Source organism: Protopterus annectens, chromosome 5.part0 (assembly GCF_019279795.1).
Source record: "Protopterus annectens isolate FY-2018-M chromosome 5.part0, PAN1.0, whole genome shotgun sequence".
Lineage (NCBI taxonomy): Eukaryota > Metazoa > Chordata > Ceratodontiformes > Protopteridae > Protopterus > Protopterus annectens.
The window spans coordinates 950,480,554-950,504,232 of NC_056735.1; the positions used below are offsets into that span (position 1 = coordinate 950,480,554).

The following is a 23,679-nucleotide window of genomic DNA, read 5'->3' on the forward strand; positions in this document are numbered from 1 at the left end:
ATCATAGGGATTTATGCTCAGTTTAGTGAGTTTATCTATAATTCCAGAGTGGGGGGTGGTATTGAAAGCCTTGGCGAGGTCAGGATAGGCTGTGTGCACTACCTTGCCCTCGTCTACGGCTCAAGTGCCTGCTTCAAAGAAGTCAATCAGGTTTAGTAAACATGATCTACCTTTTACAAACCCAAACTGAGTGGGGTCCAGGGTTTGGAAGTTACCTATGTCTTTGTTTATAAGCTCCAAGATGATACGTTCCATGGCCTTGCAGAGAGGGCTTGTCAGTCTAATGGGGCGGTAGTTTCCGGGGTCCGTGGTGGCACCACCTTTGTGGAGTGGGATAACAGTTGCTGTGCACCATTCAGTAGGCACATAGCCTGAGGTGAGGCTATGACTGAACATGGTACTTAGGTTGGGTGCCAGTTCATTCTGTATGCAGCCTGGGATGTTGTCTGGTCCCATGGATGCTGTGTTCTTGGCTTTGGAAAGTGTGGTCCTTACTTTTTCATCTGTGATTACAGGGGCTTTGCATTCTTCCAATATTAAGATGGGCCCTTTGGAGGGCGAGAGGGGGGTAAAGTTAGCCCTGAACCTGCCAGGATGTTGGCAATATTGGTTGGTTCTGTATATTTAGTGCCATTGTGCTGTAGCTCAGAGCAGATCCGAGTGTTGCCATTGAGATTCTTGACACAGCTGCAGAATGCTTTGTGGTTGTCTTTGGAATCAGTGGCAATTTTATTTTCATAACTGGCTTTGGAGGATTTTATGAGGGATCTCAGCTTCTTGCCAAGGCTGACCAGGGAGTTCCTCCAATCTTGGGATTTTACTCTCTTTTGCAACAGCTTCTTCCTTCTGTTGTAGAGTTTGTTTATGACTGGAGACCACCAGATTGGCTTCCTTTTTTTTGGGAGGATAGCGTCTTGGTTCTGTTTGGGATGGCACAATTTATGCACTCGTATGTGCTTATACAGTGCATCTGTGTAAGATTCAGCAGTCGTACCTCTACTTTCCGTCTCCATGGGTGTCGTGAAGTTTGGCACTTCTGTCTTAAGAAGCATGAAGTTGGCTTTGGAGTGGTTTTTGACAGTGGTTTTCTTAATGGGGTGGGGGTGGGATATGGATGTCTAGGATGATTAGCTTGTGGTCGATTTGACCAGCGAGAAGTTGACCTCTGCCATGGAACACCGGTTACCCATACTGGTAATGACCAGGTCCAGGATACTGCTGCCTCTGGTGGGGATGTGGACAAGCTGATCCAAGGCATTGGAATCCAGAAAACATTGAGCGAATGTGTTGGTACACGAGTAGTTTTCCCAGTTGATGGTGGGGGTAGTTGAAATTGCCCATAATTAAGATATTGGGTTGTACCGTAATATTTCCCAGTATATTAAGAAATGAAGAGTGGGAATCCAGGGGCATGGTGGGGGATCTGTAACAAGCTACAACCTGGATTGCAGTCTTGCCCAGTGTTAGTTGCACTTGGATAATTTTGGATGCATTATGTTAAGCAACTAGCCTGGAGGTGTGAATATCCTTAATGAATATGGACACAACTCCACCTTTAGCGTTTCAGTCCAGGTTAGGTGGCCGAAAGGTGTGGTATGAATTATAGCCTGGTAATGCAGGGGTGCTCTCTGGAGCCTTGAGCCAGGTCTCTGTCACTGCACAGATGTTGATGTTCTCCATTTTAAAGAGTGCCTCAAGTGAGTGCATTTTGAGGTTTAGACTTCTAGCATTGAGTAACATTACCCTCAGAGTTTGCTTGCTTGTACTGGTTACGGTGGTGAATTTGGCATTTGAACCTTGCCTAAAAAAGGAACTATTAGGGGTGGCAAGAGCCTTAGCCAGTGTCTGGAATTTGTTCTTCCAAAACTCTCTCCGTTATATATCCAGTCAGAAAAACAATGTCATAAAGTTTCTTTATTAATATGAATAAAGGCTCTTACCTCTGATGCCTTTGTACCTATAGGCATAATCACACCATCCCAAATTTAATACCTGTCCATTTCATCAGTATTAAAGGATGTTCTTAACTTGAAACTTTAGTTGCATCTTCCATCTTTATTCTCTCCAAAACATCACCCCAAGACCTGTCTCTCCCTTTCTCTGGTTCACGTAAGTAACCATGATCCTCAGTAAGTCACCTTGTAAACCTCCCAAATGGGGGATTTTAAGAATACATCCATCCTCGTGCTTCTCTTCCTGCAAAAATAATTGCTGCTAAAATACATCCTCCAAATAAAGAAAATGGTCAACTGCCTTTTCTATCAGTACATTCCCTTCAGTAGCATCCAAAACACCTCGAGAAGACTAGAGGATCTTCCCCTCACCACTGCTCATAATACGTTTCTCATGATGCTCAGTGCTCATAATACGCTTCTAATGATGCTCAATACATCGATTCTGCAAGGGAAGGCTCAGCTGGCTTATTTCCCATAGAAGGCAACAATACATCCACAGAAGGCTTGATTGTCTTCTCAGTGCCAAAACCACCATATGCTAAATTCTGCGACTCCATTGTAGTTATTCAGCTCCTCCACGCAGCCACTGAGACCAGAACGGAAGCCAGACATACCTGAATGAAAATCATCTCTCCACCAACAAATAACTCCATTTTTACTTCTTGTATGCCATACCCCATTAGAAAATCTTCCAAAAATTTGCCACTCCAAAGTATTAATTAAAATAAATTAATAAAGTAATCTTTATTTTCCCTAGATGGGAGTCCTATACTGCCATTAAAATTATTTCAACACATTCCTACCTTCATAGTGGCATCCAGACATACCTCTCAACTGTCCAGATTTTCATATACTGCACAGGTTTGTCTCATAATTTTGGTCTGTTCATCATAAACCCTCCCAATTTTTCCTTCAAAACAAGTTCCATCTTAAAACTACTTTCTCTTCTCTAATATCTACACATTTCTCTGCTCTCCTCCTCAACACAGCAACTCAAATCATCCTTGTCCTATAAATACTCCAAAAAATCTACATGAATCTGTATATTACTAATGTTTGTAACTGGTGTTTTTTTCTGTTTTGATGGGTATAATTGCTGATGTCAAGAACCTAATTTATATACCATACTGCATATTTTACATGAGTGCATATCTTGTTTAGGAATGTAAGGGATGGCAACAGCACTTCAGTATAACCCGACATTTACTTCATGAAACACTATGTTTGCATGCATATTTTTTTCACATATGTGAAGCTTCCCCACCCATACGTCAATGAAAATGTGCTTTAACCAGTCAAATCTTCCACTCTACAAATTCAGAACAAAAACTAAAGCACAAACATCATTCATACAGTGACTATGAATCAAAATATGTAAATACAAGATTTGCAAACTGTTACAATAATATTCGTTGGTGTGTTTTAGGAGTGCACACATGCACACGCTGATATTATGGATTACACAGCACAATTTTACAATGTCAAGGCAAAAAAAAAAAAAAAGAGAAAAAAATAGTACATACAATTTGATTTACAGTTCACTATGCATAATTATGCAACACAATAAACAGATGTACATAAGTACACTTTAGTCTGCACTAAATTAATTATACAACAGGATGCAACCACTTCACAGTTACAAAGTGCAACACATACCTAAAGCATATAATATAATTAGGAGATGGGAGTCAAGTTACATGCTGAATTGGAGCTTTTGCCTGTCTCAAGCCCAGACTTGTGTCTAAGGGTCCTGTCAAGAGAAGCTTCTCTGCCAAGTTCCCAACCAACTCATACATGCATTTTTGATCTGGTAATGACTACAATACACCAGCCCAAACAGCCAGCTTCTCTTGTTACATGCTCTTAATGCCATTAATGTTGACATCTTATAAAAAATTTGGAAGCCTACTCTAAGGACTCATCATTGCATTTCTCTTTGATGTTGTTCATACAATATTCATACCAACAGTGAATGCTATACCCCTCCAATTAATCTGCCAGTGATAGTCCTTCCTTTTTTCATTAGAGTGCTGATAACTCCATTACATTTTAACTATCCTATGGCATCTGTATTACACCCTAGTTTTTAATATTTAAGAAATGGTGGTGGGGCAAGCTTTCCCAGGGTAGAGTGTAATGGACAGATGGACTACTTGTCAGGAGGCCAGTTTCCTTAACTGCTAACAAAGGTGCACATCGTACTTAAAAGATTATTTGCCGTTTCCCCATCCCTCAATACTGTGTGCTTTTGCAATTCTGTATTGCGTTACTATTTATTACTCTTCTTCCTCTTCTGGAAAATCCCTCCAATCATGTGCAACCACACCTGTGGAAATACTTCCATTAATCTTTTCTAAGCCACCTATTTTGTATATTCAAATTGGGCACCCATTCCCATACTTTTTTTGAGAAACACATCCACTTTTAACCTATACCTATATATTCCACAGAGAAAAAATTACTGCATCACTCCTTCACCTTCCTCAAGATTGTTAATGTTAATGCCTTCTCTTTCTATATGACTGCTACTGCAGATCCTACACCATTTTGCTGTCTTCCATACGAAGAAATTATAAGTTTATGGAAATCAGAAGTTCAACAGTACTCAACACTTCAGAGATATTATCAAGTGCCTAAAAGATGGAATAAAATTTCCAATGCATCTTAGTATTATGCTCAACTTTTCTGCTGCACCCAGTGCTTATTTGCCTTCATGTCACCTGGTACGGCTACTCCTTTCTTCATCGGTTTATACTTTCAACTGTGCATTATTTCCTAGTGGTTTATCCTCCCCAGATATGAATTAAGTTTATTCAGCCAGCTTTTCATCATCTATCCTGTAGTGCTGTGCCTCTTCTGATCCAATGACAAGTCACTTATTTATTTTTCTCCAGGACATTCTGCACCATTCCATCTACTGCTTTCGAGTCATAACTGTCTCCTATAGAGAGGCAGAGTACAACCACTGTTGTCAAGAGTGTGTTTAGCAGGGTCAAGTGTGTGTTTAGCAGGCAAGTAGATTACCACACCTTTATTTTGAAACACAGGGTACAGCACAAGTAGAAAATTCAGTCTCGCCAATCCACCCACCAAATGTCTTCCAGATGTGCATGAAAACCACAGTAACAAGAGAAAAAAAAAATCACAGAATAAAATCACAATAACACAGGTATGAACCAAATTCTACACACACAAGACACCCCAGCCTAAGGAAAAAAAAAAAAAAAAACTTTTGCTATGAGGTGACAATGGTATTCACTACAACACTGCATCACTTCTACAAGGTTACTTATACAGAAAATAAAAGGGATGTCACAATAAAGATTCCTATGGTATCCTGTATCCTGCTAGTCACCATTCTGTCACCCAAGTTGTAGTGCTCTATAGCACTGCTACCATGCCAGAATCCAGTACAAATCTTTCTAAACTAAATCACTGCTGGTGATTTCCTGCTGGGTGACGAAAGTAAACCTATATTTGGATGTCGGTCAGTGATAAAGTTGTTTTCTGTTTTAAGAAATCTGCTTGTCTGATGTTTTTGTTCTATGTGAGAGAGAGAGAGAGAGAGACAGCAGCTAGGCTGCACATTTCACGTTTTTTTTTTCCATTGGTTACGTTGTCATACTTAAATACATAGTGAATTTCTGAACCTTTGTCTTTCACTGAAAATATTTCAAGCCTGCATAAACCAAAGCATTGCTAGTGATTCCGTGCTAGGCTTTTCCCCACTCATCTTCCCCGTCGTTAATCTTTTTAAACCTGGTGATTTTAAGTTCCCCACCCTTTTTTAAGCACAAGCTCTACGTTTCTACACTGCTGTTCATATCTTGAATTGTTTATTTGCATTTCCTTGTGCTTATACTGAAAAAGCAAATTTTGTCTTTCATTGCCTGTTCTACTGATTTACTTGCTCTGGATTCATTATCTATGTAGCTATTGGGTAAGGTAGTGTAATTTTTCACACTCTACATTCTAACAACCACTTGCTTTTAGATCAAGAGGTCAGTGGATTTTCCATCTAGCGCACTCAGAGGAAGCCTGGTCTGTTTATGTCTGGGAAACACTTGAGATTTCTGCATGCAGTTTTATTAGGTGAAGGGCTTACTTTTTAGTGCCTTTATAAAACGGCTGTACAACTGAATGCCTCTTGGCTCATTTATACAAAGTAAAGACTTTTACTGAATAATCACACTTTCTTAAGCTGTTTAAAGTACACTGCTGTATCCATATCTTTTAAGTTTGTTTGTGGTGGCATTTCACTCCAGACACTCTTTTACTGTGCTTTTACATTACGATGACTGGGATTATTCATCTAGTGGCAGTAGGTGTTTACCTGGTCTATCTGAGCTGGGAAGCACACAAAAGGGCTCCAAGTATCTTTTTACTCATATACTGTGACTGTACTTGAGCAGATTCAAAACTGTACTGTCTGTTGCTACTTTAAGTAGTTAATTGCACAGTATTACATTTTATCTGTTAGTTTTGTGGTCTTGTTACATGTGGGCTCCAAACCAGTTATTCTACATCAAGAAATGTTTTCCTGCACCCTTGTGGCAGAAGTCTGCTGATCTAACCTGTCTGAGTTGGGGACTGCTGGTGAAAGGCATACTGTATGCTTTCTTGATTGGTAGTTAGCTTAAGACTTTTTTCCCTTTGCTCGTATTTAAGCCTCACACTTGCGTGGTGCTGCTCTTCCCGCAGTGGCAGTTAGCAGAGACCTTGTATAGACGCAAAAGCCTAGAAGCTCAGTTTTGCCCTTAACAGCTTGTGAAGGCTGCCAGTCTAGTGACATAGAATTTTGTAAATAATTCTACATTGTTTGTGAGTGAATGGTAATAGGATTTGTATGCTTGCCTTAGAAATGTAAGAGAACTATATGTTCTGAACTGAGCTTCAAGATTGTAACTACAGTGCACCCTGCTGGAAAAGAGCAGAAATGTGTATAAACTACAAGCCTATGCAAATGTATGTGTTGATGGTAAAGGCTGGAATATACACAGTTAACCTGCAAACTCTAAGAAAATAAAGTGGGACTTGTTTATGACACTTATCTCTGTTTCAGCTCCAAGCAGACATAATGTCTAGAGTTGCAGGCTTTCCTACTGTCTCGAAACAGAGGTAATTACAGGTTGCCAAGGCAATTGTTTTACAACCTCCAGTTTCAGGCAACCTTCTAAGAGAAGCATTTTTCATAGAGACATGTTAAATTCTGTTCGTATCTGTTTAGCCTGGGAACTAGATGCAAGTGTCAAATAGTGATGTCATCTAGCTAATCCAGCAGTAATGTGTATTATTAATTTAAGAACTATCTCAGAGAGAAAGTCAGTGCATTTTGTATCTTGTTCTGGACCTATAAACATCTCTTCAGCACATCTCATCTATATCTGACCGGCTCTGTAAGTAAGGCAGTTAGTGCATAGTACCTCTTAGAGATAAATAGGAGTACAGCAAGAGTAGTCTAGAGGTTTTCTGTATTTATGCGAGACTGTTCTGCAATGTTGTTTTAAAACATTTTCTGTGATTCTGAACTCTACTGGTCACTTTGTTGATTTAAAGAGTATTCTTATGTGTTTGTATTATATGATTATTAAATATATTTAAACCTTTTAATTGTGGCTTGTTCTGTATAGAGATTTAAGCTCAGAGTATTTGTATATGTATTTGGTGATACTGTACAGGCCACTTTGGACTAGCCTTAAAAGTTCTGGTCACACTTACCATTTGGATAACAGTAACATTCCACAGTAGAATTGGTCACACTTTGGGAAGGGCCTTATAGAAGCTGATAAGGGTGGTTGGTGGCAATGCTTTCTACTGTAGTCTGGGCCGAAGGGGGCACAGATAGTGAACCTGTGCCAGCCTTCCTGAGGAGCGTCTGTGTGTATAAATCAAATCTCAAAGTGTGCGCGTGTCAGCTACTTGGGCAGGGACACGAAGCATGGGTTGGACAGAGAGAGTGCTTGAAGTTTTGGCTTGACCACTTGGCTGAGATCAATCAATGGGGAGTCTAATTGGGATGTGGAGAAAGAGGGAGAAACCAGCCCCAGACTGACTGTGATCTCCGTTTTCTCTCAAGCGAAAATTGTACTTATGGTGTATGCACTTGTCATCCGGCCAATGTGCACGTCCCTCACTAGTTTTAGTAGCGAGTATACCCACCCCTCATCACTATACATAATAATGAATCGATTACTATTATGTATAGTGATGAATGGCAGGTATTTGTTGTATGCTCATGTTACTGGTAGAAATTGAGCACATGATGTAGACATAGAATTTTAAATGAAAGTGGTTTTATTCTACTTGTTGCCAGAAGAAGTCTGAAATTATCAGACGAAAAGCACTTAATAAAACTGCAGAGTTGTTGGAAGAGCATCCTTTATTTTCGTGAACTGCCACTTGCCATTTTTTTGTTTTTAGCCAGGGAAAACATGCTCGACAGGCCATGCTGCTTTGCCAGAGATGGTCTGCACCTGTCTCTTCTAGGCTTTGAGATACTGCCCAAGGCATTAGCCACTCCTATTGTGCCTTTTTAGGCAGAGTCAAAATAACCAACCTCCCAACATAATATCCTCTCTAGATAAACTCAAGGTACTGCTGCTTAATGCTGGGAGTCTAAACAAGAAACTGCACTTCCTGGAAGCAGTCATCACTTTGGAAGATACTGATGTCTGTGCAGTCACTGAGATATAGTTCAACGGCGCAGAAAGCACCCCAGCCATGCATGGCAACAATACCTATACCTTCCATTTGGTCAGATCACAAACTGAGCAGGAAAGAACCAAAGGAGGAGGTGTATTCATCTTCATTATGGATAAGCACACCTTGAGAATGGTCATACAGTACGACTCTTGAGCTACTCGTAAGGAGGGTCACTTCCTCCAGGGATATTAACCTAGCCTCTGACATGAAGACGTCATGCTGGAGACACAAACATCTTCCAGAGGCTGCTACTTCTCTGGGACAAACTTCCAATTTACATGAAACAGAACCCCTCCCTGACCCTACATCAATGAATGGTCGACTGCAAATTCACTCCTGGGGTGGTACCCATGTATCTCCCGGACAGAGAAGTCCATTTTAAATACCATAGACCTTTACCACTGTGAACTTCACTCAACTAACCACCAGTAACTTGGGATACATATGACTAGGCTAGTAAGAGCTCTCAGAGCCATTCGCCTAGTAACCTCCGATGACCCTATAATTTGTGAGATATCCAATAATCTGATTATTTAGTCAAGCTGCCTGGCACAACTTTCCTGATGCAAACCACTCTGCACAAGTCTAGGGACCAAACTAACTTCACAGTATTTTCAGTGATTTCATGACTTCACCTATAAAAGTGGAAGTGAACCTCATCAGGCTCTGCAGCCTTGCATGCACATATGTCAAACTTCCTCAGAGACCTTTCTTCTCTGAAAGGGCTTGAATCAACTTTCTGCTAGGTTCATCTGGTTCTTTTCTCTTCTATTCTTCATTAATGTAAAAGCAGTATTTATTTTCAACCCTGTTTTTTTTCACCACTCTTTTACACACACATACAATCTCCTCTAAACCACCTTACTTGATTTCACTTATCCTCAACTCCTATTTAACATCTCTCGTTTTCTAAAAGTTCTCTATTCTATTTGACTGAAATGGCAATCCGACCCTTTATGTTGCCAACCCTTTCGTGCTGCCTTTCATTTTTAACCATCCACCGTCTTTTCCTTTTGTTTCCATAACTTTTCTAACCTTTGCTGCCAACTCATTTGGGAACTACTGCTAATTTTTCTTCCTAATTTGCATTGTTGTTGTTTGTCTTTCGGCTTTTCCCGGAATTTCACAAAACTTGCTGTCTCATTCATTGAAAGCATTTCTGCTACATCAGTGTACTTCCACACCTCCATTACACCCTTCTGTTAAAGCTTTTCTGAAGCAATGCCCAATTTTTGGAAAGTCTGCCCTCAAAGACCAGAAATCTCATGTCTGACTGTCTTGACATTAAGTGATGACAATCACTCGGTCAATAATGGCTGCCAACGACCAGACAGATATACATACTCACTCACCATCAGGCGACATAAGAACCATGAAGATTTTCCTTGAAGCATGTAACATGTGAAACATTAAAGAATAATCCTGCTCTTTCATGTTACTGTAGTTACAGTGTTCTACTTAACATCCGGGCCAATCAAATAAAAAAATAAACACAGAGCTATTTCTGCTCAATGCGGAACTCTGATGTTCCGCATTAAATACATGGAAGACCTTTTTTTCTTTTTTTTATTCTTCACTTAGTGAAAGACCTTTTTTTTAGTCCCTACCTGGCCAGTCGGAAATCTGACAACCCTGAGCACCACAGAATTACTCCTCAAATGCCTCAATGAATTAAGCCTCCACAGCACATCAATTTCACAAGTAATCTGACCCACACATTAAGTGCAAAGATGTTCTCCCATTTACCCTATCAACAAATGTCAAGGAGCCACACCAGAACCATTAATATTCACTATTGTTATCAACAATACGTATCTAGCGACTTGAGAGATGATTTTTTTTTTAGTTATGGTACAGAATCAGAATTGCCTAGACATAGTAAAGCCTTGCTGAGTCCAATTATGATGGCTGCCAAAAAGCCAATTACTAGAAAATGGAAATCAAAGTCTAGACCAGCTTTACTAGAAATAGTGAATGCAGTCACAGAGATAAAACAAATGGAATTGGAATCTTTAGAAAAGGGAGGGAACAAACTATATAGAAAAGAAATGAGAAATGGGGGAACAATATATGCAGAGCAAGAATGAGGTTTAAGAGGCAGGATTTGAATGAGCTATATAATGCTTAAATGACAATGACTGGATAGATAAGTGATGTATAATGTTTGCAACTATGTTTGTTTCAGTGGTGTCTGTGATGTATACTGTTTGCAACTAAAGTGATGTCATGTTTGCTTTTCATTTGTATGACGGCAGACCCAACAATGGATGGGGACACTGGGATGGGTGCAGATTATGAAGCAAAAAAAAAGTGGAGAGAGTTTGCATCTAGCCTCAAAATAACTACAATCAAATATGCAGATACTTCCACCTTAATTTGTTCAACAACTATTAACAATTCCAAACCATTAAACATGAATCATTCTCCTCAATAAAAAGGCTTCAATGCTCAGGCTTCTCAGAAACCCTAGTAAAACCAAGCTGATAATTCTCTACATCCACACAACTCTAAATGTCAGTAATGATAACCATCATTTCAAGTAATCGATATTGTACACAAATCGAAACTAAAATTTGATCAACATATCTAAAATGTAGCACTAAAAGGTAAGGACAACTCTGAACTACACTGAGCAAAGCCATATCTTACTCCCTATTACATGTAACTACAGCATAAACTACAGCACACATCTTTTTACTGCCCAGCCTCAATATCCAATTCGCTTCCAGCCAAAAAAACAACTTATCAATGCACAGCCTGAAACAAACTGACCTGAACTTCCCAATGCTTTCACTTAAAAATGAAAAGAACATATAAAATCTTCCACTTCCCTGAAAAAACACCATTCTACGAGCCAGCTTCTATAATGATACAAACATGTAAAACATCAAATAAATAAAACGCAGTTCTTTCCCCATTCTTACCTAAAATCTACTACGGGATAGACACCCTTCCTACTCCATTTATGATGCAAAATGCATTATGGCCACTGTTCATAATCAGGGATTTTAAAACTACTTTCAAAATCCACTTAAGCAACAAGTGGGCTTATTCATATTCCTTCTCACCAGAATAGCCCTATCGATTCAAACTCATACCGAATTATGTACCATTACAGTTCTGTTTACCGGGATAAGATGCAATGCAATTACCTCAAAAAAAAAAAACACACACACACACGGAAGATACTACATCTGCGAATTCCTTCAGTCAGCTATATTTTCAGCATCTTGTTTTCATTACTATTCTGTAACTGTCTGGAAATTCAGTCCTTGTAAATTTTTCAGCATCATGATTTACGTAAATGTTTGTAAATATGTAGTTCAACTTAGGGATTTGTTTGTTAATGTCACTTTTCATGCTGGATCTTTTCCAACTCACAGTCCCTGCTAAAAAGGGGCTATGCCCAAATGGACTTTCCTACTAAGGCAAATAAATCAATCTTTTTCATCTTCCAAGCCAACAACGAAGCTCATAAATCTTCATCTGGATGTTACTATATACAAAAATGGACCACTTACAATTTCCAGTACAATCTAAACTGCTCTGAGAAACACTAACGGAGAAAGGATTTACAAACTCACATACTACATCAGAATCACAGCAAGCAAGCCCCATAGCAGAAGGGTAGGGGAAATGGAAACATGACTTGAAAAAGCACAGTGGTTTAATGATCAAGAAATCTGCCCGATGGCCCCAAAAGGCAGGGTTCTATCATAATCTCTGGCTAAAGTCTGTATGTTGCATGCATGTTCTGTAAAAGTCTATCAGTTTTCTTTAGGTTCAGCAGTTTCCTCCCCACTCCCAAATGACTATTATGAACTGTGCACAAGTATCTGATAGTCTGGGTCATGGTTAAGAGAGAGTCCACAACGATCAGTAGTTCTCTTATCTGGTTAAGAGAAGAATCCCAAGCAACTTTCCAAGATGGCTGCACACCAATCAACAGTTTAACTTGAGCTCTCCTGGAGTGAAAAAAATAAATAAATAAAAGACGAGGGCCAGAATTTTTTTCACATTTTTTAAAGGAATTCTGTCACTTTTTAATAAGAAATGCTGTCACTTTCAGTAAATTCAGTTACTGAAAACCAGGCACTGCTCAGTATTTTTTGTTTTCTCAAGTTTGGTTCGTATCAGTGAAGTTTTTCTAAACTCAGTATTTTTTGTTTTCTCAAGTTTGGTTCGTGTCAGTGAAGTTTTTCTAAACTCAGTTACTGGCTAGAAAATACACAAACTGACACCAGCAAAGAAGTAACTAATCCTGAAAGAAATTCAACTAGAAAAGATGAAGAAAAAACACTGACTGGGAAGAATTCTGCAGCTGTTCAGCAAAAAAGAAGTTCAAGCTCCAGCTTTGGTGCAAGATAACCTGGAGGAAAAAAAATTAAGTCAAATGTGCTCAGAGCTGATTAAAATAAAAACAAATGAGTATATCAACTCAAATATATATGTTAGAATTAGAGAGCAGACTGTGTAGGAAAAACCTGAGATTTTCTACTTTATCAAAGAAACTAGAAGGAACAGACTATATTAATTTTATTAAAGCACAAATAAGCAACTGGACTGGTATTCCACAGCAGGATCTCAACTGAAAGGGCACAAGTTGGAGACAGTAGAGTTTCACTGTACACCAGGCAGAAGTGAAGTATTTTTTTTTTTTTAAAAATACGTGAAGTAAATTTATTCCAGAAACCAGGGAATGTCGAGAAGCAGGTGAGAGATTCAGGCTGCATGTCAAGCTGTCTTCAGAATATATTTTCCTGAAGGATCCAAGTCACTTTTTGATACAGAACAAGCTAAGGAGGAATTACAAAAGTTTGTCCAACAAAAACTGAGCCATCAAGCAAAAGGGGACTCTACTTTTCATTCTTCTGACAATAAAACACATGAACAGACTTGCCAGGGAAACCTTTTCCAATGGTTCAAATGAAAATGCTTGACAGATAGAAGTTGACTATAAAACTTGTGAGTTCCTCTACACTGAAATGGAATCTGGAGTTGGGAGACAGAACAGGAAGAAAACCAGCAAAACAGAAATTAGTTAATAAATGCAAGATTACAAACTATCAATCACATTTGTGAAATACAGTTAAAAATGTAGAAAGAACGGACTTTTACTGACACGTTAAAACTTGTGGGGAACTGAAAGGCATTTGCTTGACTTCATGTCATTAATGCTTGGAAGGATACCATGGGGAACAGAAGAGAAAGGAAAAAGGTAACTAAATAAAAATTTCTGTTCTTAACAGTATAAAACTTTTCATTATATAAATTGCATCTATATAGTAAACAAAATCAGGTTTTAAGTTAATGAGCTGTAATACTGAGTCACTGAAGTGGGGGATGGCATGCAAAAGTACAGACCATAATATACACACAGCTGATATGCCCTCTCTTACTTTTGCATAGATGAATGTCTGGATTAAGGTCCCCAGCTTAATCTAACAAGTTTTAAGTGGAAACATGTAAATAAGAAAACACTAAATGCAATGAAAAGTTTTCCTTTAAGAATAAATGTTTCAACATAAGCTGCAGTTTGAGGGATACATTTTTTCCTTACATCTCCAGGACGAGAAGCCAATTATAGGGAAATAAAAAGACAACACACACATTCCTTCAAGGCTAAAATTTAATGTTTTCCAAAAGCATAAAAACTGTTTTTCACATCTGGTAGGGAAATAAAGAAAAAAATACACACAAATTAGTGTAATTAGGCGCACAAGAAGCAACACAGATAACCTCAACTTTAGGTTACATAAGGCTTGTGTTTGCAGCTATCCATTTAGTACAATTGTTCCTATTATGAGGAGCTATCCATTTAGTACAATTGTTCCTATTATGAGGATCAACTTCAGTACTTGAAGAGGTACGTAGTTTTGTGTGTCTGTATAACGTTAATAGAGTGAATTTTCTATTTCCCATCCACTAATCAAGATTTATCTTGAACAGAGCCAGTGAGGTGCTCTGCTTGACATGTATGGGAAGTCTATTCCATAGCATGGGCAGTCTCTGGGTTATGAACCTGTCCCTCCAGCATGTTCTGTTAATTGTGGTAATGAGGTTGAGGTCTCTGAAGCATATGGTGTGGACGGATTGGGATTTCTTTAGATGTAGCAGACATGGCTTTGTAAGTCAAGCAGACATCGCCTCTAAGTAGTCAATATGAGACAGAGAACAGTTGGAGTTTTTTGATTCTGTCCATATAGGATAAATTTTAAGGCCTGGGATCCTCTTTGCGAGGTACTTTTGCGGCCTCTCCAGTTGTTGTAGGTGTTTAGTGAGGCACATACTCAATGGACTGGCCTAATAAGGGAAGAGCAGAGGGAGACAATTACCCCTCTCTTCCGGGTTGCAAAACCCTTAGCACTGAAATGTGCCACACACAAGGACTTTCTGACCACAGTGGCAATGTGGTGGTCAAAAGAGAGGTTGCCTACAACTTGTATTCCCAGATCTCTTATAACGCCTTCTGTGTTCAGTGGACTACCATCTATGTGGTAGTTCATGGGAACTGGGGTTTTTCCCAAAGGGGATGACGACACTTTTGCACTGAGCTTAAGGCCATGCCAATAATAACCAAGATAAGAATGGGGGGTAATGAAGTAAAATTGAAACACTGGTGCTTCCCCGTCTACCTGTTAAAAAGAAAGGAATTTAATGAAGGTGTTGTGGAAATTATTTGGAAGTTATAAGGGAAGATAGTGAGCACTCCAGATGTTACAGCTAATGAGTGGGATGAAATGGAAGTGGAGTTTAGAAACAGGGAGAAATGCAAAAGATATAGTTAAGAAACAACAAAAATTACTTACAGGAGCAGACAAAGGTTAAACTACTGCAAAAAAAGGGGAACCTCTCAGAACAAGAAGAGGCACAACTGTAGAACGCTAAAGAGAAAATAACTGGCTACCTAAACAATATGCATGAGGCAAGAAAGACTGCTGGTAAGCAACTGTTTTTTTTCATAACTCCAGAGCAACAAAACTTTCAGCACGGCAACTTAGGCAACAGAAAGTTGAAAGGGTTGTTGCTAACATTAGGGGGCCTGTAACAAGAAAATAGGCAGAGATCCTATAGAGGTATGGCAAATATTAAAATTTGTAAAAAGCTGTGAAATGGAGAAATCAAGAAAAAGCACAAATGGAAATACTTTTATGGAAGTGAATGCTAAGGTTACACGTAGATAATTCTCAACAATTAAGATACAAGATGAGATAAAAACAGTTTCACAAAGTCTCCAGGAATAGATTGTGTTCCGGTAGAAGTTTGGAAACAAGGAGGGAAGTATGTGATAAAGATCTTGAAGGTCAAGGAGGGAAGTATGTGATGAAGATTTGGAAGACTTTAACAGTATTTCAAAAGAAGCACCAAGCTGTGGTGGCTGTAATACCTGAATCCGGTAAAGAGCCATCTGATCCAGTTTCATATAGGCCCATTTCAATTTTAAACCACGATTATAAAAAAAAGTGTTTATATCTATAAAGACTAAAAGAATGGCAAACATGTTGCCAAAACTGATAGACACTGATCAATGTTTTTTGGAGGGATGGCGAACATTTGGCAACAACTTAACAACAGAACAATGATGAGCCAGAGGGAATGAGAATGTAAGATAGAAATTACTGGAGGAAGCTGGCGAAGGAACCAAGGTATTGGTAACACAAGAAGGTAAGGTAATAAAACAGGAAGAGACAATGGAGGAAGCTGGCGAAAGAACCAAGGTATTGGTAACACAAGAAGGTAAGGTAATAAAACAGGAAGAGACAATGGAGGAAGCTGGCGAAGGAACCAAGGTATTGGTAACACAAGAAGGTAAGGTAATAAAACAGGAAGAGACAAAAACATTTGGACTACAGGCTATAAACTGTAGACTGCCTTCCCTATCAGGGACTGGTATCAGAGTATAGGCAAAAAAGAAAGGGATAAGGGAATTCTGAGTAAAAAGGCCTGCACTGGTTGAGTTTTAGTTGAATCTAGAACAGAAGCTCCTGTAAAAACAGGACATTTAGTAGGGCATACAAATTATTGCATAAGAATCAGAGGAGGTCAGAAAATATTGAAAATTGCTGCTCATCTAACCTGTGTGCCCAATCAAACAATGGAAGAACATATGTATGGCTCTAAAATATGCAAAAAAAGTCTAGAAGATTTAGGATTTTTCCTTAGAAATGTTTGCATAAGTATCTTTATACCCAAAGCAGACTCCAAATAATTTTTCCTCATGTAGATGGCAAATACTGGAGATGAGATGGGAAAGAAAGAGGTACTTGACAGAATGAGTGCAATGAGTTGGCAGACTTTGAAAACTCCCTACAGAGTACTCAGTCAGGAATACTGGGCAAGCAAATGAGTGCAACTAAGGAAATTATTTTTTGCGCTGGGATACAGGATCCAAATTGCCTAGACATAGCAATGAGGCCTTGTTAATTCTGGTGGCTGCCAAAAAACAATTACTCGAAAATGGAAATCAAAGTCTAAACCAACCATACCGGAATTAGTAAATATTAACAGAGACTAAAAGACAGGAAGTGGGATCTCTGGAAAGGGGTAGAAGCATTTACATAGAAAAAAATGGAAAGTGTGGAAACAATACATGCAGAAAAATGTTTTGAAGAATTAATGAGGTTTAAGAGAAGGCAGGAATTGAACAAGGTATGTAATGTCATATTGATTATGTTGTATAGAAGAATATATCTCCCCGGGCCTCCGCTGAAAACAGGTTCTGTGGAACCTAGTCGGACATTCCCGGTCAACAAATGTTAAATAAAATAAATAAATAAAAAATAAATAAAAATAAAATATAATCTTTGAAAATGTGAACTTGATAATATGATTTGTTTACTTTTATGTTTGCCAGTATCAACAAAAATTCCCAAAAGGCTGGACGGTATCAACACCAGATGCCAGCCCAACATACTACATCATGCATTCATCTCCTCCTACAAAGGAGTACCAACCAGCTAAAGGACAACACTTCTACTATAGCAAAGGAGCTCAAAAGTCAAAAAGAAGCTACATCAGACATTAAAAAAATCAATTTAAAAAGCATTTTTGCAGAGGAGAACCCCCCCCCCCAAAACCTCTTGACACCTTATATAGATTAGTTCAAAGACTGTTGCATTAAAGGCAACTAAGAAATCACCCACACAAACCAATCTTAACCTTTACATCTAAAACTCAAACTACATGCTAAAAGTAATGATAACTAGTACGCCAAATATAATCCTTGCACCCCATCGCACTGGTCTGAACAATAAGACATTCTAGAAAAATCAGTTTGAATAAAAATGTAAACAATCCATAAAAGTAAAAACTGGATGGATGGATGTGTGTTCTATTCCCTCCCTAGGTGCTTAGATTCAGGTTTTTAAAGCTGACACTGCAGTGCAGCATAACTGTGTGCTGCCCTTCAGACAAGATGAGAAACCTAGGCTCCAAAAACTTGGTGGTGGTACCTCCTCTGGATGTAAAACATCCCAAAGGACTTAAAAAGAAGGGAAAGTTCCTCAGTGCCCTGGCCACTTTCCCCCTAGTCAGTATGAACATCTTGGGCCTCTCCAAAAAGAAGACCACTGCTTTCATGAGACTAACTCAGTCAAATCGTTAAAAAACAAAATGTTCTCTATACAGTACCCAGATATCTCCACTGCTACCAATACTATGCCAAAGCTTTAACAATCTGTGCACTACAAAGATAACCCAATACGCGTCCAGCAAATGTTTCAATGATTTGCTTAATTCATTTAGATGCGTTTGACCAAGAGGTTTCAGTGAGATACATTTCAATAAAATGAACCAAAACATGCATATTTCCAGTTTTGTCTTGCACTGCACCTTAGTGCCAAGCCCACAAAAAAAAAAGAAAGAAAAAAAAAAAACCCAGAGCTACTCTTTTCCAGATCCTGTTCTATTAAATGGAATTTGCCACTAAACATTGTGATGTACTCAAGTGAAGAAACCAGGATTTGCCTTTTTTTCCCAAGTCCCTCCTGTGTTCTAGCTAAACTTACATGACTACACATCTTACTAAATTAAGAATATGAGCTGCAAATGAGATTCATCCTGTAGTCCTGGTCCCAAATTCTCTCTCCCTCCATTTGAATGTTCCACAACTAAAAGCAGCTTTTTACCACACTGCACCAGAAAACAGACCAAGTACACATATTGAGCATACCATCTGAAGACAAAAAATTACCAAAATGGTAATGAAGCAGTCATCATTATTGTAGCCTCTTACTCCAAGTGGATCATCTGTCTACTGACACCTATTCTACTCTATTGAAAGGTACCATGCATTGCCATTTACTCCTAGTCTTTGACAACTCCCTAACTCCTCAAGCGACTTCTACATGTCCTTCCCAGCCCCGTTTCGACCTCTGACTATTAATCATCCAAATAGCTTCCAGAACTGCAGAAAGTCATCTCAATCATCATCATCATCATCATCTTCTTCTTTCGGTTTCTCCCGTTAGGGGTCGCCACAGCGAATCATCTGTTTCCATTTCTTCCTGTCCTCTGCATCTTGCTCTGTCACACCAACCACCTGCATGTCCTCTCTCACCACATCCATAAACCTTGCCTTAGGCCTTCCTCTTTTCCTGGCAGCTTTATCCTTAGCATCTTTTTCCCAATATACTCTGCATCCCTCCTCAGCACATGTCCAAACCAACTTAATTTTGCCTCTCTGGCTTAGTCTCTAAACCTTCCAACCTGGGCTGACCTCCTAATCCTGTCCACCCTCGTCACAAGCAGTGCAAATCTTAACATCTTTAACTCTGCCATGTCCAGCTCTGACTCCTGCCTTTTCGTCAATGTCACTGTCTCCAACCCATATAACATAGCTGGTCTCACTAGCCTCTTGTAGGAGCTTTCCTTTCACTCTTACTGGTACTCGTCTTTCACAAATCACTCCTGACACTCTTCTCCACCCACACCATCCTGCCTGTACTCTTTTCTTCACCTCTCTTCCACACTCACCATTACTCTGAACTGTTGATCCCAAGTATTTAAACTCATCCACCTTTGCCACCTCTACTCCCTGCATCCTCACTATTTCTCTATCCTCCCTCTCATTCATACACATATATTCTTAGTCCTGCTAAACTTCATTCTCTTCTCTCTAGAGCATATCTCCACCTCTCCAGGGCCTCCTCCACCTGTTCCCTACTCTCACTACAGATCACGTCATCTGCAAACATCATAGTCCACAGGGACTCCTGCCTGATATCGTCCGTCAACCTGTCCATCACTACTGCAAATAAGAAAAGGGCTCAGAGCTGATCCTTGATGTAACCCCACCTCCACCTTAAACGCATCCATCACTCCCACCGCAGATCTCACCGCTGTCACACTACCCACATACATATCCTGTACCACTCTTACATACTTCTCGGACACTCCCAACTTCCTCATACAATACCACAACTCCCCTCTAGGCACCCTGCCATATGCTTTCTCAAAGTCCACAAAGACATAATGCAACTCCTTCTGACCCTTCTCTGTACTTCTCCCATCAACACTCTCAGAACAAACATCGCATCTGTAGTGCTCTTTCCTGGCACGAAACCATACTGCTGATCACCAATAATCACCTCCCTACTTAACCTAGCTTCTACTACTCTTTCCCATAACTTAGCTTCTACTACTCTTTCCCATAACTTCATGCTGTGACTGATCAATTTAATCCCTCTGTAGTTACTACAGCTCTGCACATCACCCTTATTCTTAAAACACCAAAACACTTTCTCCATTCCTCAGGCATTCGCTCACTTTCCAAGATTTCATTAAACAATCTAGTTAAAAACTCCACTGCCATTTCACCTAAACACCTCCATGCTTCCACAGGTACTCTCAATACAGACAATTAATACCCTGCAAAAATTTCCCTAAGTTTTGCACCAGCTGTTAAACACCAATTCCCCCTATCACCACCTCTATGTTATTGATGAAATACACGAACCTTTAGGCTTTCTTGCACTTGATCTTAATTGCCACCTTCCAAACTAATCACACTACCTATTTTATTCACTCCCAAGTTATTAACATCTCCTCATTCTAAAGGCATTCCTCCAACTACCACTGGACAATCTGAAAATATATTAAGTTATCTACCTTTATCATCTGGAGTGTTAAATGGAAGTTGTTATTCCTGAAACATTCCCCCTAATGGCCATACTGTTTTTCTGCTTGGCTTATAAATATCTTCTGAATCCATCTCGACAAATCTGCATCAACCCTTTAACCTTTCACTCTAGCCATTATTTCCACATGCAAAACAGTTAAAGATTACCAAAAATCAAGGCAGATAGATTAAAATAAGATAACTGAAATGGAGAGGAAAGCTGTCACCCATAAAACACAATGATGGAATGATACCTTCTCAGCAGAATAATGCAGCACTTGCCACACATTAAAGTTTTACTTTATACTGCCCTATTTTAAATTATCTCTCAAGTTTTTCAAGATACATAAGCTAAAGAGTTAAAAACGAGACCCACTAATAAGATTCATCCTGTGGTCTTGGTTCGAGTCTACCAGGTTTCATTTGAAACCTTTGTTTCTCTGAGCAAGGTACTTAAGACGGTGCTTGCTGATCCCCCATGAAAAGGGGCATTTCTGTTCGACATACTTACCTGGCCAAAAAAAAAAAATGGCTTGTATTCACAAATACTTTTGCCTGCATGTTCTTCTATTCTCCACCTGTGCTTGACTTGCTGAGGAGATTAACTGGTTCAGTTTTGAGTACCCTCAGAATGCCCTCCATAGCTTTCCCTCCCAGATTCCCCCACCTCCACAACAAAATGTCCTTCAGCAAATACCTGGTTAAGAGCAATGAAAAAAGCTAAATAAATAATAAAAATACTAAGAACACTTAAGTTGTGCTTTACTAAGCACCAGTTCCACAGCAGCCATTAAAATAAAGTCATGAAAGTCTTCTACAACATACCTGTTTTCTTACAAATACACAAAGTTATTTAATAAAAGAATTTCCTCATCAAACACCAAGATCAGTCCTGGCTTTGTTCATTGTTCATTTTCTTCTTGGCATAAATGTAGTTGAAAGATTTCAAATCAATAAAAACACAACAAAGAAATCTCTAGTACAGGGTTGAGTAATTCTGGAAAAAAATGTCATTATACTTCTTCAGGAAAGAATACCCATTTGCAATCGTATGCCAGGAACACACAAAACACACAGTACACTAAACACAAGATATGCTAGACTACAGACACTGATACAAGACTAGTCATTGTGGTTTGACAAGACAATTCCAACACTACAAGACAGCCAGAAGGAGCAAGATCAAAGATGTCAGCCTGCTCTCTCATCCGGGAGTGAGATACCAATTAACAGGCTGATACTAGCCTAGAAATAAGAGTAGCAGGACACTTATATAAGACCTGAACCCTAGAGTTAAAATGAAGAGATCCAACTGGATGAAGTCACTCGCAAATAATGAAAATGCTCAATGGACAACCTGTTGGATGTCATGAAAATGTAAATTAGATGGAAGCCTACCAGGTGGGCACAATGTATAAACCTGAACTGGGCGTGGGCTGAAAACGAAAAAAATATATACCCGAAATAATGGGTGGTGACTGTCAGAATAAGACCTCGTTACCTTCCCAAAATCAAACGCCACCCATTCTGGTAATTACTACTATGATTAAAAAAATGTAGTAAGCTACTGTTTACTTAGTGTTTTTTGGAACCTACATATTTATTTCCCCCTTCAAATATGTGAAACTCTTTAGGGGGGGGATACAAATCTTGGTGGGAGAAATATGTATGCCTTAATTAAATAACTACTCTGTCTTGGTCAATACATACGTATATAGTTTCACCTGTAGTGATACTTCAAAAAGTTAGTTCCTCCTGGGGAGGAATACAGTTGCACAGTAAAAGTGAGCATTAACAACTGCAAGATAGCGGTTTTAATTTTTTTCATTTTTAGGTAGGCGAGCTTAGTGGTCCTGCTTAGACACAAAACGGGAAGCTAGATTTAACCGTGACGCACTAAAAACGTAACGCTTATTACAACAAAATATAACATTTAAACGCATATTTGCAAAACAACCAGTACTTCTAACAGGCACTCCACAACCACCTGCGCAGCATAAAGAATATTTACACGGGGTCATCAGTTAAAGGCCCCTGCGTTCGAGGTATGCCGGAACGTTGACACTTCACAAACTTTTCCACCCGGAGAGCATACGGCAATCCACCCCACTTTCTTTTTTCCTTCAACAACTCAGAATTTTCTCAAAAAAATCCCCACAACTACATCTTTAAAAAAGTAAATACACTCCATTACATTTGTTCAACAAAACTGGCGACAGTTCTACCGTTATCTGAACATATGCTAGCTGCAATTTAATAAAACAAAACACCGATCTACTTCGCAATCAGACTATTAAAGTACTTACCCACCTCGCCTTCCTGTACTATACTCCCAACTATATAACTCAATACATTTCCAGCAGATGCTGCCAAAATTTTCGCGCACGCTCATTACGGCCAATGACCCATCACCCATCATGGAGTACGACACACGACTTCTATGACGCAATATGTTGGTACTTCCCAGTGTTTTGCGGCTCCGATGTATGTGTAGCTTTTTATGAATATATTTGTGACTACCATAAGGATGATTTCATTTTCGCTCTGTGGATGAGTTTATGATATCAGGTTGCACATCAGTAAATCTAGGGGGCAAACAAATATTACATTGTAATAAGATAGACTGACAACTACTTGCAGTAAAAAAGCGAAGCATAAAAAGCAAATATGTTAAAAATTATTTACGTTTAGTTTTGAAGAAATACAATTATGTGTATAGTGAATTTAATATTTAAAGAACTGTCTGTAGTTGTAAGATTAATTATAGTAGAAGTAAAAAGTATGGAAGGGGTGAAGAAAAAGAAGGGTCAGTAGAGAAGCAGACGATAATTATATTTTAGGAAAGAAACAAGTTAGATTCGGGAATTACTGGGAAACAGCAGAGATTTGTAGGACAGCTGGAGG

The 23,679-nt window shown here is 39.1% G+C and overlaps 1 protein-coding gene across 1 annotated transcript in view; it reads right to left on the minus strand.

Annotated features, from left to right (window-relative positions):
* ZC3H12C (zinc finger CCCH-type containing 12C) overlaps positions 1-23,192 on the minus strand; it is a 581,667-nt gene extending 558,475 nt beyond the window's left edge. The window contains exon 1 of the mRNA XM_044072719.1: positions 23,082-23,192. The gene's annotated coding sequence lies outside the window, so the exon portion shown is untranslated. The remainder of the gene's footprint in view (positions 1-23,081) is intronic.
* Between the last annotated feature and the right edge of the window lie 487 nt (positions 23,193-23,679).